Source organism: Canis lupus, chromosome X (genome assembly GCF_011100685.1).
Source record: "Canis lupus familiaris isolate Mischka breed German Shepherd chromosome X, alternate assembly UU_Cfam_GSD_1.0, whole genome shotgun sequence".
NCBI lineage: Eukaryota > Metazoa > Chordata > Mammalia > Carnivora > Canidae > Canis > Canis lupus.
This window is the reverse complement of record NC_049260.1, coordinates 53,946,515-53,963,551: the sequence shown is the minus strand read 5'-3', so window position 1 is coordinate 53,963,551 and position 17,037 is coordinate 53,946,515.

Below are 17,037 nucleotides of genomic sequence, written 5' to 3'. Positions count from 1 at the left end.
TCACAGTTGTATAGATTTAGGCCTTAGTTTCCTCATCTGTAAAATGGGGACAATACTCCTTACCTCAAATTGTTGTTGGGATGATTTCATATGATAATAGAGTAAAAATACTAGAATGGACTTTTTAGCTTTACTGCTTAGACCACACAGAGCATATACACTTCCTCTGCCCCATGATAGCCCTTCAAAGCGCTGAGCACAAAGACTCTGGCTTTTTCAGTCTTCTCTTCCCCTCAGAGAAGACATATTGTCTCTTTGCCTAGATAGCTAACAGAAAAAAATGTTGCTGGAAGGATGTTAGGATGTAGGTAATGAAGAACTTGAGTAGGCTTTAAAAAATCCTAGCCCTGAAAGAGACCATTTGGTCCAAATCATTTTCCTTTTGCTAAATTAAAACCTCCCAGAGAGCCACAAGAAAAATCTTGTAAGGAAGGTCCTCCCCAAGCAGGTGGTTTTATGGGATAGTGTGTGAGGGGCCTCAGCTATAGTTGTTGACCCATTCCCAAGAAAGAGCCACAAGGCAGGGCACTCCCAAGAAAGGGCCCATAGAGTTGGAGCAACACTGCCTGAGAGTTAGATCCCAACCCCAGCTCCATGGGATGCAGGGCAAGAAGGCTTTCTAGACAGATGGGCAGGGTTGTGAATGATGAAGGATGGGATGGGGGATGGGGGAGGTTCAGCTGTGTGCTTAGGACCAGATTCTGGGACCTGCCAACAAACTGAGACAGAAACAGAGAATATTGACCCAGAAATGGCAAAACCAGGGTTCCTCAATGGAAGTGATGGTGGGGGAATAGGAATGGACTATTTTGAAACATTAATTTTGCAATCTCACCAACACCTTTGATGTGCCTTCTCAGTGCCACTCTCCTTGCTAAGGCCCTCTACATATTTCAGCATGAAGAGCTCAAGTTTTCCTGGATCTGGGGTCCTAAGGGGAAGGGAAGAAAGGAACTGAGTGGGGAAGCTGTTCTGAAGGGAAGGAGGGAGGCAGTGAGGAGCAAGGCAGGCTGGTGAAGCCCTCCCCCCAGCAGGCACTTCAATAATCTGATTTCCATAAAGATAACTTTCCTGGCCATAAAAATTTTATTGAAACTCCCAGCAGCCTGATAAAAGCATAATTCCACTGACCACAATCTACCTAGGAATAGCTCCAGGATATTAGACTGAAACTCAGCAAAGTTATCCCTTCTGGAAGGCTGTTCCACTCCCCTTCCCCCTTTCCCCTCTCCTCCCACATGCGGGAGGGGCCTCTGTTTGGCTTAACTGTGGACCATCCATACTCTGTGGAGAAAATGTCTGTCCAGCCCTGAAAATAATCCCAGCTCTACAGGCCTGGGACAGAGAGACAGGAGGCCCTGGGCCAGGTAGTATGGGGGATGTGCTAATATTCCTCTCACAGCTCCGGGCTTGCCATGGCCCGTTCTAGACCTGCTGCTCCTCCAGGGTACATAAGAGCCTTCATCTCTGAACCCCTGATTGAGGTCCAGTCTAGACTTGGAGTCCCCGAGTACCAGCTGGAGACAGAACTTAAAAAGAAAGACTCCAGGGCAGCCCCCTGTAGCCCAGGGTGTGATCCTGGAGACACGAGATCGGGTCCCACGTCGGGCTTCCTGCATGGAGCCTGCGTCTCCCTCTGCCTCTCTTCTCTCTCTCTCTCTCTCTCTCTCTCTCAAAAATAAATAAAATCTTTAAAAAGAGAGACTACAGACTCCTTTGGCCAACAGACATGGATCTGAATCTTCGCTGTTGCTTACTGACTATGTGATCTTAAGCAAATCACTTCTCTGAGCTTCAGCTTCCTTATCTGTAAAATGGGGGGAAGAATACTTATTCAAAGTGTCAGGGATAATGGCAGAATATGAGATGTCCTATATAAAATAGGTGGTGTGGGGCACCTGAATGGTTCAATGGTTGAGAGTCTGCCTTTGGCTCAGGTCCTGATCCTGGGGTCCTGAGATGGAGTCCTGCATTGGCACCCCACAGGGAGCCTGCTTCTCCCTCTGCCTGTGTTTCTGTCTCTCTCTGTGTGTCTCTCATGAATAAATAAATAAAATCTTAAAAAAATAAAATAGGTGGTATGATGCCTGGCACAAAGTAAGCATTCAATATGCTACTCTTCATCACCAAGAAAGAGCCACAGGGCAAAGCATTTCAAAGACAGCACCGTTAAAGCTGGAACAAAACTGCCTTATGGTCAAGCCCCAACCCCAATCCTGCAAGATACATGGTGGAAAGGTTAAATAGACAGATGGATGGGACAGGGAATGTGAAGGACTCAGCTTTGTGCTTCCTTGTAGGAACGAAAGGGCTTCCTTGTAGTAGAGGATAGATTCCAAGAAAACAGCCCATGGAAGCCTCCCTAATTCTGTGGGTTAAATTGCTGATCTCTGACTAAACTAACTCCCTCTGTGACTTTGGGAAAGTCCTTTTCTTTCTGAGTCTCAGGTGATACCACCTGTCAAATGGGAGTGGGCAGTTAGATGAAGTGGTCTGAGTAACTCCCAGGTTGACTCTACACAACTAAAAAGCTGTCCAAAATTCTGATTCTTTGGGACTATGTATCTATTTATTTAGTCAACAAATATTTATTAAGTACTTACTATGTACAAGGCATTGTTTTAAGTGCTGGGAATAAAGCATTTGGAAAAATAGACAAAAGTTGTTGCTTCACAGAGCTTGGTGAAATCATTAAATAGAATCAATCAGTAAAATATGTTGGACACACAAGTGTTAAGTCCAAAGAGAAAAATAAAAGTAGGGAAGAGGGATAGGGAATGTTGGAGAAGGGTTGAAGGCGCTAAGAACTTTAAAAAGAAAAGTAGTCAGGGAAGACTTCACCAAGGAAGCAGCATTTGATTAAAGATTGGAATTGGATATGGGAGCACACCATACAGGTACCTGGGAAATGAATATTCCAGGAAAAGCGAACAGCCTGCACAAAGGTCTTGAGGTAAATGTATACTAACTCTTAGAAAAACTAGGAGATCAGTATGCTGGAGAAGAGAGAGAGAGAGAGAGTTGTAAGAGATGAAGTCAGAGATTTAACATGAGCCAGTTTGTGAAAGGTCTTATAGGCCTTTACAAGGATTTCATATTTTATTCTGAGTGAAGGGGGAATCTTGCAAGAGGGCTTTTTAGCAGAGGAGGGACATGGTCCAGCTTCTGCTTTACAGGATCCCCCCCAGCTTCAGTTTAGAGAATAGACTGATGGTGGGAGGAGAGCCTGAGTAGAAGCAGAAAGACCAGCCAAGAGGCAACTATATTAATCCAGGCAAGAAATGATGGTGGAGTAGAGGGGTTGTAGTGAGTCAGGAAGAGAAATCAGCAGGGAAGCCAATGGAGTAGCTTACAGAGAGGGGGTGGTTGTCATGGAGCTGTGACAGGTCAGAGAAGAGAGCCAAGAAAGGACCAGAACTGCCATGCCCTGTCCCAGAGCATGCACAGATGGCCTCACTGATGGGTGGGTCTGGGGATAACTATTGTCTGAGGAGGAGGACAGAATCAGTTTACTCAGCTACTCTCAGGGTTTTTTTTATGACCTATTCTATACATCTCTCCTCCTTGGTTAAGGCAAGAGTGGGAAGAGTGACAGTTCTGCCTATCAGAGAGCCCCCCCCTGAGAGTGGGGATCAAAGTTCCATGCTCTCTAGAGTGAGGTGTAACTGACATCCATTGACTCACACTACCTGTATCTGAGTGCTGCCTCTCTGGGCTGCCCAGAGAGTATCCCATACTACTACTTGCAAATGTGTCCTACTAGTTAGCAAGAGAAAGTAGAATTGGATACCCAATAGTGTACATAAGAGAAAGACATATTGGGACTGGACAGAGGTCAAGACAACATCGAATCCCCAAAAAGTGGTTAATTAGAGTGAACTCAGGGGTAGTTAACATTCTTTTGGGGGTACTAGCAGGGGTAGCAGTACTCTGAGAAGGCTCCGCAGAGGTGATTGGAAAAGACAACTGGAAGAATGAGTGTGGTCCATGTATGTAGCACAAAGAGGCCAACCTCATCCTTGTCCTGGCTCTGCCACTTATTTGCTGTGAGATAGTAGTAAGGTTCCTCACCCTTTCTAAGCACCAATTTTCTAGACTGGGCAGTTAAAGATTTGGATGAAATTATCTCTTGGCTAACTCTCAGTGAGGAAGTCATAGGCTGAGAGAATCTAAAACTAGACTGAAGCTTCCTTGAAGGTTGGTATCCCAGCACTCAGTACAGACACCAGCACAAAGCTAGTCCTCAACCAGTGTTTGTTGAGTGGTTTGTTAGGTCTGTTGGGTGATGCCTGAAATGGCAATATCTCTCTAGAGACTTCTTAGTCTCAGTTTCTATTATTCCTCCTAGGGGATATGTTTATTGGTTTTTGCCTGATTAGTACTTATTATTCAATTTCTGGTAGGATAATCTATATATTCTTTAAGGAACTACTTTTCTCCCATGCTCAGTCTCTGTGGTTCAATTAGGGATTGACACCACTCTTGGCTCAAGGAAAGAACATATGATCCAGGCCTAGCTCCAACTCCCCTGGCCATGAAAATTAGTTTAGAGATGGGCACAACAAGACTTAATTCTGGAACTTTTGAAGGAATTGTTGGGAAGAGATAATTTCTCTTTACATTGAATTTGAAGCTTTAAGGATATTAACTTGAACCTGTTGGCTGCCATCTTGTAATCATAAAGGGAGAATATACCAAAGAATGGCACCAATACATAAGAGAGCAGAACTGAAAGAAGGAGAGCAGAAGAATGAGTCCTAATGATTGAATGAAGCTCTAGATTCAGGTGCACCGAAAGCTAGATCTTACCAATAAGCTTATCTACTTTGTGAGTGGATAAAAATTTTTCTTAAAAAAAAAAAAGAAGCTGAAGCCTGATCAAGTTGGGCTTTAGTTACTTGCAACAGGAGGAATCCTGAATGATATACATTCTCCTCACCTTCCATATGGTCCAGTCACCCAGGGCCACGTGTCAGTCTGAAATAAGCCACAAACTTTAATGTCTCCATCTCTTGCATGTGCAGTCGCTTCTGTTTAGAATGCCCCCCCCCCCTTTCTTTATAGATGTCCATCTATCCTACAAGAGTCAACCAGAGCAGGTCATCTGGAATGGTGGAGTAAGGACCTCCAAAAATCTGCTTCTTCTTAAAAGCAGTAAAAACTCTAGTACGACTGGTCAAAATAAACTTTTCCAGAACTCTAGCAGCTAACCAAAAGTTTGCTACAATCTAAGGAGCGTTATTTGAAAAAAAAAAAAAAACTTGATTCTTGGTAAAAATGCAAGTTTTGTAAGGTTTGTTTTGCACTATTTCCCTCTATTTCTTCCTAGATCCATGATAACCTTGAAAACCAGCAGCCTAGCCGCAACCAGAGAGGGCAGATCAGCTTTGGAGATCCTGAAAACACCCAATTCACAGAGAATTGTTACTACTTGAACTAACTACCTGCTCCTTGGGAAAACATCTTTCATGGAGCTTTTATTTGATCTGGCTCCGAGTTCACTCAGTGAGGAAAGTCTTATCACTCAAACATCTGTTGAAAATAACTAGTAACAACTGTTTAATATCACAGCAGCAGTACCAACTGGGACAAACAAGAGGCTATACACCTGAAAAAGCCCTATGCTTTCACTTTTGTGTGACATTGGCGCTTTCTAGAAGTAGAAAGTGATGGCTAAGGCAGAGTTACAAATTGATGGAGCATTGAAGTAGTACCCCAAAACATACACACATGCACATAGCCTCTTATCAGAGGGTGGTTGTTTATTGATTGATTCGAGGCATTTAAAAAAATCTCTGACTAATTATTAGCTGACCACTAAGCTAAAAAACCATACACTTCTAATGGCCATATATAACAGAGAATGTACTTTATGGGAATAGTTCAGAAAAATCACTAAATAGAAAAACAACAAGAACTAAAGCAAGCAGTAACAAGAACAACTCCTGGGGGCGGGAAAAAAACTAATTATCGGAGTTGTCATATTATATTATTTGAAATGACCAGTTTTCAACAACAACAAAAAAATATGAGACATGCGGGATCCCTGGGTGGTGCAGCGGTTTGGCGCCTGCCATTGGCCCAGGGCGCGATCCTGGAGACCCGGGATCGAATCCCACGTCGGGCTCCCGGTGCATGGAGCCTGCTTCTCCCTCTGCCTATGTCTTTGCCTCTCTCTCTCTCTCTGTATGACTATCATAAATAAATAAAAATTAAAAAAAAATATGAGACATGCAAAAAGAAAGTATGGCCCACACACAAGGGGAAAAAAAAACAATCGAAATTGTTTCTGAGGAAGCTCACAGATGGAACTTACTAGACAAACACTGTATTTATTTATTCATGAGAGACTCACACACAGAGGTAGAGACATAGGCAGAGGGAGAAGCAGGCTCCATGCAGGGAGCCTGATGTGGGACTCGATCCAGGGACTCCAGGATCATGCCCTGGGCCGAAGGCAGACGCTTAACCACTGAGCCACCCAGGCATCCCCACTTTATTTTTTAGATATTTATTTATTTATTTTAGAGACAGAAAGAGAGCATGAGTGGAGGGACGGGCAGAGGGAGAGGGAGAGGGAGAGAGAGAGAGAGAGATAAGCAGACTCCCCACTGAGTTCAGGGTTCATGGTGGGTCCCAGGACCTGGAGATCACATCCTGAGCCAAAACCAAGAGTCAGACGTTCAACTCACTGAACCATTCAGGCGCCCCTAGACAAATACTTTAAATCAGCTAGTACAAATACGTTCATCAAAAATCAACTAATGCAATGCATCACATTAACAGGCTAAAGAAAAAAATAAATGATTATATCTGTAGAGGGGGAAAAAGTATATTACCAATTTGTGATAAAAATTCTCTTGATAGAGAACATCTACAAAAAAACTTACAGTTAACATCATAATTAATGGTGGGAAATTAGATGTTTTTCCACTAACATCAGGAACATGCAAGGATGTCTGCTTCTCATAACTTCTATTCAAAATTGTACCAGAGGGCTTAGTAATGCAAGAAGACAAAAAAGGTATCCATATTGGGAAGGAATACATAAAAATCTTTGTTCACAGATGACATGATTATCTATGTAAAAAATCCTAAAGAATCAACAAAAACTCCTGGAAGTAATAAGCAATTATAACAAGGTTGCTGAGTAGGTTGGTCAATATATGATTTTCTTAAAAAACTGGAGGAAACCATGTCTAAAAAATTAAAGGGCATCCAAATTGAAAAGGGAAACATCAGATTATTTCTGTTTGTAAATGACATGATCTTATACATAGAAAACCCCAAAGATTACATAAAATGCTTTTAGAGTAAACAAATTCAGTAAAGTTGCAGGATACAAGCTCAACACAAAAAGATCAATTATATGCCTATGGATTAAAAATGAACAATTCAAAAAGAAAATTAAGAGAACAATTTAATTTACAATAGCATTAAAAAGGATAAAATACTTAAGAATAAATTTAACAAAAGGATCAAAAGACTTGTACACTGAAAACTACAAAACAATGTTGAAGTAAATGAAAGAAGACACATAAAGTGAAAAGACATCCCATGTTCATAGATTGAAAAACTTAATATTGCTAAGATGACAAAATCTACTCTAAGAGATCTACAGATTCAATGCAATCCCTATCAAAATCCTAACAGTGTTTTTTGCAGAAATAGGAAAAACATCTTAAAATTCATATGCAAATCTTAAGGAAGCCTGAATAGCCAAAACACTCTTCAGAAAGAAGAACAAAGTTGGAGTACTTACATTTTCTGATTTCAGAACTTACCGCAAAGCTACAGCAACTAAAGCAGAGGCATGCTGGCATAAGACCAAACATATAGACCAATGGAATAGAATAGAAAGCCCTAAAATAAACCTTTGTGTATAGGGACAGATAATTTTTGACAAGAATACCAAAACCATTCAATAGGGAAAGAGCAATCTTTTCAACAAATGCTTTTGAAAAACCTGGATATTCACATGCCAAAGAATGAAGTTGGACCCCTATTTAATATTATACACAAAAAATAATTCAAAATTGAGTACATCGGAGAAGGACAAACATTATATGGTCTCATTCATTTGGGGAATATAAATAATAGTGAAAGGGAATAGAGGGGAAGGGAGAAGAAATGGGCAGGAAATATCAGAAGGGAGACAGAACATGGAAGACTCCTAACTCTGGGAAACGAACTAGGGGTGGTGGAAGGGGAGGAGGGCAGCGGGTGGGGGTGACTGGGTGACGGGCACTGAGAGGGGCACTTGACGGGATGAGCACTGGGCGTTATTCTGTATGTTGGCAAATTGAACACCAATAAAAAATAAATTTATTATTAAAAAAATTGAGTACGTACTTAAACATAAGAGCTAAATGGGAGGAAATCTTCAGGACATTGCATTGACACCAAAAGCACAGGCAACAAAAGGAAAAATAGGCAAATTGGACTTCAAAATTAAAAACTTTTGTGCATTAAAGGACACTATCAACAGAATTAAAAGGCAATCCATGGATCGAGAAAATATATTTGGAAATCACATATTTAATAAGGGGTCCAGAGTATATAAAGAACTCCTAGGGGGACTCTGGGTGGCTCAGCAGTTGAGCCTTTGGCCCAGACAATGATCCTGGAGTCCAGGGATTGGGTCCCATGTCCAGCTCCCTGCATGGAGCCTGTTTCTCCCTCTGCTTGTGTCTCTGCCTCTCTCTGTGTGTCTGTGTGTCTCTCATAAATAAATAAATAAATTATTTTTAAAAAGAACTCCTAAAAGTCAATAACAAAAATCAAACAACCCAATTTAAAAATGGGCAAAGGATTTGAATCAACATTTCTGCAAAGAAAATATACACATAGCCAATAAGCACATGAAAAGATGGTCAACATCATTAATCATTAGGGAAATGCAAATAAAAACCACAATGAGACATCACTTCACCCCCATTAAGGTAGCTAGTATTGAAAGAAAGAAAGAAAAAAGGAAGAAAGGAAGGAAGGAAAATAGGAAGGAAGGAAGGAAGGAAGGAAGGAAGGAAGGAAGGAAGGAAGAAAGAGGCAAACAAAACAATAACTGTTGACCAGGATGAAGAGAATTCAGAACTCTTGAGCACTGCTAGTGGAAATGTAAAATGGGTACAGCTGCTGTGGAAAAGAGTAGGACAAAAACTTAAAAAACTGAATTGCCATATGATTCAGCAATTCCAGTTCTGAGTATATGCCCAAAGGAATTGAAAGCAGGGACTCAAACAGATATGTGCACACCAATGTTCACAGCAGCATTATTTGCAATAGCCAAAAGGTGGAAATGAAGCAAATGTCCATCAATGGATGAATAGACAAAAAAAAATGTATAAACAATGGAATATTGAAAATGAAAATGAAAAAAAGCCTTGAAAATGAAAAAAATTCTGACACATGGTATAGCATGGATAAACATTGAAGATATTAGGCTAAATAAAATAAGCCAGGGGTACCTGCATGGCTCAGTGGTTAAGTGTCTGCCTTCGGTTCAGGGTATTATCCCAGGGTCCAGGGATCGAGTTCCACATTGGGCTCCCTGTGGAGAGCCCGTTTCTCCCTCTGTCTGAGTCTCTGCCTCTCTCTGTGTGTCTCTCATGAATAAATAAGTAAAATGTTTTAAAAAATAAAATAAAATAAGCCAGACACAAAAGGACAAATATTCCATGATTACACTTATATGAGATACATAGAGTAGTCAAATTCTAGAGACAAATAATAGAATGGTGGTTGCCAGTCAGGCTGAAAAGAGGGAAAATGGAGAGTTATTGTTTAACAAGAGATTTTCACATTCAGAAGATGAAAAAGTTCTGGAGATGGATGGTGGTTTGGTTTCACAACAATGTGAATGTAATTAATATCAACAGCATTATGCTTAAAATGATTAGAATGTAAGTTTTTTATTTTTATTTTTTTAATTTTTATTTATTTATGATAGTCACAGAGAGAGAGAGAGAGAGGCAGAGACATAGGCAGAGGGAGAAGCAGGCTCCATGCACCAGGAGCCCGACATGGGATTCGATCCCAAGTCTCCAGAATTGCGCCCTGGGCCAAAGGCAGGCGCCAAACCGCTGCGCCACCCAGGGATCCCAAAATGTAAGTTTTTTAAATCATATTTTTTTAAAGTAGGCTCCATGGCCCACCATGGGGCTTGAACTCATGACCCTGAGATCAAGAGTCAAATGCTCTACTGACTGAGCCACCAAAGCATCCATAAAATGGTAAATTTTATGCTTTGTATATATTTTACCACAATAAAAACAAATTTTAATCTAAAAATATATATAACAAATTTATACTGGCTACCATAAGAATGGTTAAAATGGTAAATTTTATGTTATATATATTTTATAACACATACACAAACACAAAAGAACCAAATAGAGATTATGAAATTGAAAAGTACAGAAACTGAAATGAGAAATTCACTAGCAAGGCTCAACAGTAGATTTGAACTCTCAGAAGAATTAGTAAACTAACTTGAACTGAGATTTCCCAGTATGAAGAGTAAAAAGTAAAAACAATGAAGCATAATGAACCAAGCCCAGAGACACATGGGACAGTATCAGGTGTACCAACACATGCATAATGGTAGTTTCAGAAGAAAAAGAGAGACAACGGGGCAGAAAGAATACTTGGAGAAAAATGATCCAAATTCCTAAATACAATTTAAAAAACCCAACAACACTAATCTACGTATACAAATAGCTCAATTAATTTCAAATCAAATAACACAGTGAGATCCCCACGTAGATATGTCATAATCAGTTGATAAAACAAAAGACAAAGAGAGAAACTTGAAAGCAGTAAGAGAAAAATCACGTGCATGTGATCAGCAATAAGATTAATGAGATGATGTGAATCTAACTTCTTATCAGAAACCAGAGTCCAAAAGACAGAAGGATGACATGATCAAAGTACTGAAAGAGAAAGACTGTCAAGCAAGAATTCTCTGGTCCAGGAAAACTATCCTTCAAAAATGAATGAGAAATTAGGATATTCAAATATTTAAAAAAAAAACAGATATTTCATTGCTAGTCTTACCTACTGATATTTCATCACCAGACCTGCTCCACAAGAAATACTAAAGGGAATTCTTCAAACTGAAATGAATGGACTCTAGATGGTAATATGAAACAGCAGAAAGAAAAAATAGAGTATTAGTAAAGATAACTCATAAGTATATAAAACACAGTACAAATGTAATTTTGCTTGTAATGCTTTTCTTCTATCTTAAGAGACAATCCCATAAAGAAATAATACAATTGTGTTAATGGGCTTATAATGTATAAAGATGAAATTCATATGCCAGTAATAGTATAAATGAGGAGGGAAGGAATTAAGTTATATGGGAGCAAAGTGTTCGTATTCTATAGATATTACGATAGTATTAATCCAGACCAATTGCCTCAAATTAAGATCTTAATTGTAATATCCAGGAAAGCCAATAAGAAAGACAACAACATGAGAGCCCCAAAAGTCAAAAATAAGTGGTAAAATAAGTGACAAGAGAATTAAAATGGTACACTAAAATATCTAATTAACACACAAAAGGGGCAATAATGGAAGAATGGAGGAACAAAAAAGACTTAAGACACATAGAGAACTAATAGCAAAATGGCAGTTATAATTACAATCTCACCAGTAATTGCAGTAAATGTAAATGAATTAAACACCCCAATCAAAATGTAGAATGGATTTTAAAATCCATGATCAACTATACATTCTCTATAAGGGACATATATTAGATTGAAAGGAACAAATTTGTTAGGAATAAAAAGGTAGGAAAAGATATGTGAACAGTAACCAAAAGAGAGAGTTGGAGTATCTATACTACCAACAAAATAGACTTTAAGACAAAAATTGTTACTTTCTAGTAATAATGTTACTAGAAAATAATGTTTTATAAGGCTAAAAGGTTTAATCAAATGGAGAGATATAAAAAATATAAAGTTATATGCATCTAACAAAAGAGCTCCAAATTACATGTAGCAAACACTGACAGACTTGAGGCAAGAAATAAAAAATTCAGTAATAATTGTTGAAGACTTCAACACCCCACTTTCAATAATGGATAAAACAACTAGGCAGAAGATCGATAAGGATATAGAAGACTTGAAACAACACCATCAACTAACCTAACAAACAGTCTACTCAACAATGGCTGCATACATACTCTTCTTAAATGCATATGGAACATTATCCAGGGTAGACTGCATGCTATGTCATAAAACAAGCCTCAGTAAATTATTTAAAAGGATTAAAATAATACAAAGTGAGTCCTCCACTCAAAATGAAAATAAATTAAAAGTCCATAAAATAAGAACATTTGGGAAATTTGCAAATATGTAGAAATTAAATGATGCAGTCTTTAATGGGTTAAAGAAGGAATAACATGGAAATAAGAAAATACATTGAGATTAATGAAAACAGAAACACAACATACCAAAACTTATGGGATACAGCTAACACAATACTCAGAGGGATATTTTATAACTATAAATGCCCATATTGTAAAAAGAAGAAAGATTTCAAACAATAACCAACCTTCCACCTTTTAAGTTTTTTAAAACTGGAAAAAGGAGAGCAGACTGAATCTCCAGCAGGTAGAGGGAAATAATAAAGATTAGAGCCCAAAATAACCAATAAATAATAGAAAAACAATAGATAAAATCAACAAAATTAAGAGTTGGTTCTTAAAAAAAAAAAGAGTTGGTTCTTTAAAAATATCAACAGAATTGATAAATCATTAAATAGGCTGGCCAAGAAAAAAAAAGAGAATAGACTCAAATTGTAAAAGAGAAATGAAAACAGGATAGAAATAAAAAGGACTCCAAATATTTTGAAAAACTGCATACCAATAAATGAGATAAACTAGATGAAATTAATTTCCAGAAAGAAATCACTGAAATTGATGCAAGAAAAGTAAAAATATTTGAATAGACTATAACAAGTAAAGAGATCAAACAGGTAGTTTTTAAAAAACCACAGGGGTGCATGTGGTTCAGTCTGTTAAGCATATGGCTTCAGCTCAGGTCATGATTCCAGGGTCCTGGAATCACCGGGGCTCCCTGCTAGTGGGGAGTCTGCTTCTCCCTCTCCCTCTACCCCCCCCCAACTCAGGCTCTCTCTTGTTCTCTCTCAAATAAATAATAAGTTAAAAAAAAACACAGAGAAACATACCTCAACATAATAAAGGCCATCTAAGAAAAACCCACAGCTAACATCATCTTTAATGGGGAAAAACTGAGAGCTTTTCCCCTAAGTTCAAAAACAAGACAGGGATGTCCACTCTCACCACTTTTCTTTGACATAGTCCTGGAAGTCCTAGCTACAGCAATCAGACAACAAAAAGGGAAAAAAGCATTCAAGTTGGTAAGGGTGAAGTAAAACTTTCACTATTTGCAGATGACATGATACTCTGTATAGAAAACCTGAAAGACTCCATTAAAAAAACTGTTATAATTGCAGGGTGCCTAGATGGCTCAGTCAGTTAAACATCTGCCTTCAGCTCAGGTCATGTTCCCAGGATCCTGGGATCGAGTCCTGCATGGGGCTCCCTGCTCAGCAGGGAGTCTGTTTCTCCTTCTCCCTCTGCCATTGCCCCTGCTTGTGCTCTCTCAATCTCTCTGTTTCTCTCTTTCATAAAGAAATAAATACATACATATGTAAATATTTTTAAAAACCTGTTGGAATTGATAAATTCAGTAAAGTCTCAGGATACAAAGTCAATGTACAGAAGTCTGTTGTATTTCTATATGCCAATAATGAAGTAGCAAAAGGAGAAATTAAGAAAGCAATCTCAGGGCAGCCCAGGCAGCTTCAGCCCAGGGCCTGATGCTGGAGACATGGGATGGAGTCCTGCATCAGGATCCCTGCATGGAGCCTGCTTCTCCCTTTACCTGTCTCTCTGCTTCTCTCTCTCTCTCTCTCTCTCTCTCTCTCTGTGTGTGTGTGTCATGAATAAGTAAATAAAATCTAAAAAAAAAGAAAGCAATCTCACTTATAATTGCACCAAAAATAATAAGATACCTAGGAATAAACCTAATCAAATGGATCAATGACCTGTACTCTGAAAACTATAAGACACCGATGAAAGAAATTGAAGAGGCCACAAAGAAATGGAAATACATTCCACGCTCGTGGATGGGAAGAACAAATATGTTAAATTTTTATACTACATAAAGCAATGTACATATTCAGTAATCTCTATCAAAACACCAATAGTATTTTTCACAGAACTAGAACAAACAATCCTAAAATTTGCATGGAACTACAAAAGACTCTGAATAGCCAAAGCAATCTTGGAAAAGAAGAAAAAAGCTAGAAGCATCATGATTCAAGGCTTCAAGTTATATTTCAAATTTGTAGTGATCAAAGCAGTATGGTACTGGGATAGAAACAGACATAGATCAATGAAACAGAATAGAAAACCCAGAAATGAACTCACAATTACATGATGAGTTGATCTTCAACAAAGCAGGAAAGAATATCCAATGGAAAAAAGACAGTCTTTCCAACAAATGATGTTGGGAAAACTGGGCAGCAACATGCAAAAGAATGAAACTGGACCACTTTTGTACACCATACATAAAAATAAATTCAAAATAGATCAAAGACCTAAATGTGAGGTCTGAAACCATAAAAATCCTAGAAGAGAGCACAGGCAGTACATTCTCTGACATCAGCCATTGCAACTTTTTTCTAGATAGGCCCCTTGAGTCACAGAAAGCAAAAGCAAAAATAAACTATTGGGATTACATCAAAATAAGAAGCCTATGCACAGAGAAGCAATCAATCAACAAAACTAAAAGACAACCTACTCAGTAGGAGAAGATATTCACAAATGACATATCTGATAAAGGGTTAGTATCCAAAATATATAAAGAACTTATACAACTCAACACACAAAAACCAAATTATCCAATTAAAGGTGGACAGAAGATATTGCTCCAAAGAAGCAATTGCTCCAAAGAAAACATACAGATGGCTAACATATGCGAAAAGATGTTCAACATTACTCATCATCAAGGAAATGCAAATCAAAACCACAATGAGATATCACCTCACACCTGTCAGAATGGCTACAATCAAAATCACAAGAAACAACAGGTGTTGGTGAGGATGTGGAGAAAAAAGGAAACTTCTTGCACTGTTAGTAGGAATGCAAATTGGTGCAGCCACTGTGGAAAACAGTATGTATGGAGTTTCCTCAGAAAGTTAGAAATAGAGGGGCAGCCCTGGGTGGCTCAGTGGTTTAGCGCTGTCTTCAGCCCAGGGCCTAATCCTGGGGACCCAGGATCAAGTCCCACGTCAGGCTCCCTGCATGGAGCCTGCTTCTCCCTCTGCCTGTGTCTCTGCCTCTCTTTCTCTCTGTGTCTCTCATGAATAAATACATTAAATCTATTTTAGAAATAAAAATAAAAAAATTAAAAATTAAAGAAAGTTAGAAATAGAACTACCATATGATCCAGGAATCACAGTACTATGTACTTACCAAAAAAAATTTCAAAAACACAAATCAGAAGGGATACATACACCCCTATTTGTATTGCAGCATTATTTACCATAGCCAAATTATGGAAGTAACCCAAGTATCCATCAATTATCAATCGATCAGGTTCCCTGCGGGAAGCCTGCTTCTCACTCTGCCTGTGTCTATGCCTCTGTGTGTGTGTGTGTCTTTCATGAATGAATAAATAAAATCTTTTAAAAAATTATAAGTTGATGATTGGATAAAGAAATGTGATTATATATATAATGGAATATTATTTGGTCATAAAAAATAAAATCTTGCCATTTGCAATGATGTGGATGGAGCAAGAAAGTATAATGCTAAGTGAAATAAGTCAGAGAAAGAAATATGATTTCACACATGTATGGAATTTAAGAAACAAAACAAATGAGCAAAGGGAAAAGATAAGAGAGAGTGGGAGAGAGAGAGAAATCAAGATACAGACTCTTAACTATAGAGAACAAATTGATGGTTATCATAGGGGAGGATGGTGGGATGTAAAAGTAGGTGATGGGGATTAAGGAGATCACCTGTAGTGATGAACACTAGGTGATGTATGGAATTGTTGAGTTATTCTATTGTACATCTGAAACTAATATAATGCTGTATGTTAACTATACTGGAATTAAAATTAAAACTTCAGAAAAAAATCCCACAAAGCTCAGACTCAGATGACTTCTCTGGTGAATTCTACCAATTATTTGAAGAAAAATTAATACTAATTCTCATAATGTCTTCCAAAAAATTGAATAGTAGGAAATACTTCTCAATTTATTCTATGAGGCCAGTATTGACTTGATACCCAAATTAAAAATATTACATGAAAACTACAGGCCAAAAAATAGACTCCAAAATATTCAACAAAATACTAGCAAGCTGAATATAGCAGCTTATAAAAAGATTTATCCACCTTACCCAGGTGGAATTTATCCCCGGAATTCAAGGTTGCCTTAACAACCACAAATCAATCAATGTACACTGTATTAATAGAATAAAGGACAAAATGCAATAATTTTAATGGACACAGAAATGGCTCTTGAAAGAAATCCAATAGCTTTTCATAAAAAAAAAAAAACACTGAAGTAGGAGTAGAAAACATGATTAACTCAACTTGATTAAGAGCATGTAGCAAAAACGCACAACCAACATCATAGTTCACAGTGAAAAACTGCATATTTCACTTTAAGGTCAGAAACAAGACCAGGATGTGTGCTTTCACCACTTCTATTAAACATTGTACTGGAGGTTCTAGCCAGCGCAAGTAGGCAAGAAGTATATATAAAGGCATTTGGACTGGAAAGGAAGAGATAAAACTTGGTTATCAGTTCTAATAGTGTTGTCTCTATGTGCATGTGTTTCTGGGGATTTTGTATATACAAGGTCATGTCATCTGTGAATAGAGATAGTTTCAACTGATTTTCAACAAGAGTGCCAAGACAATTCAGTGAGGAAAAGAGTGGTCTTTTCAACAAATAATGGTGGGAAAACTGGATGTCTGCAGACAAAAGAAT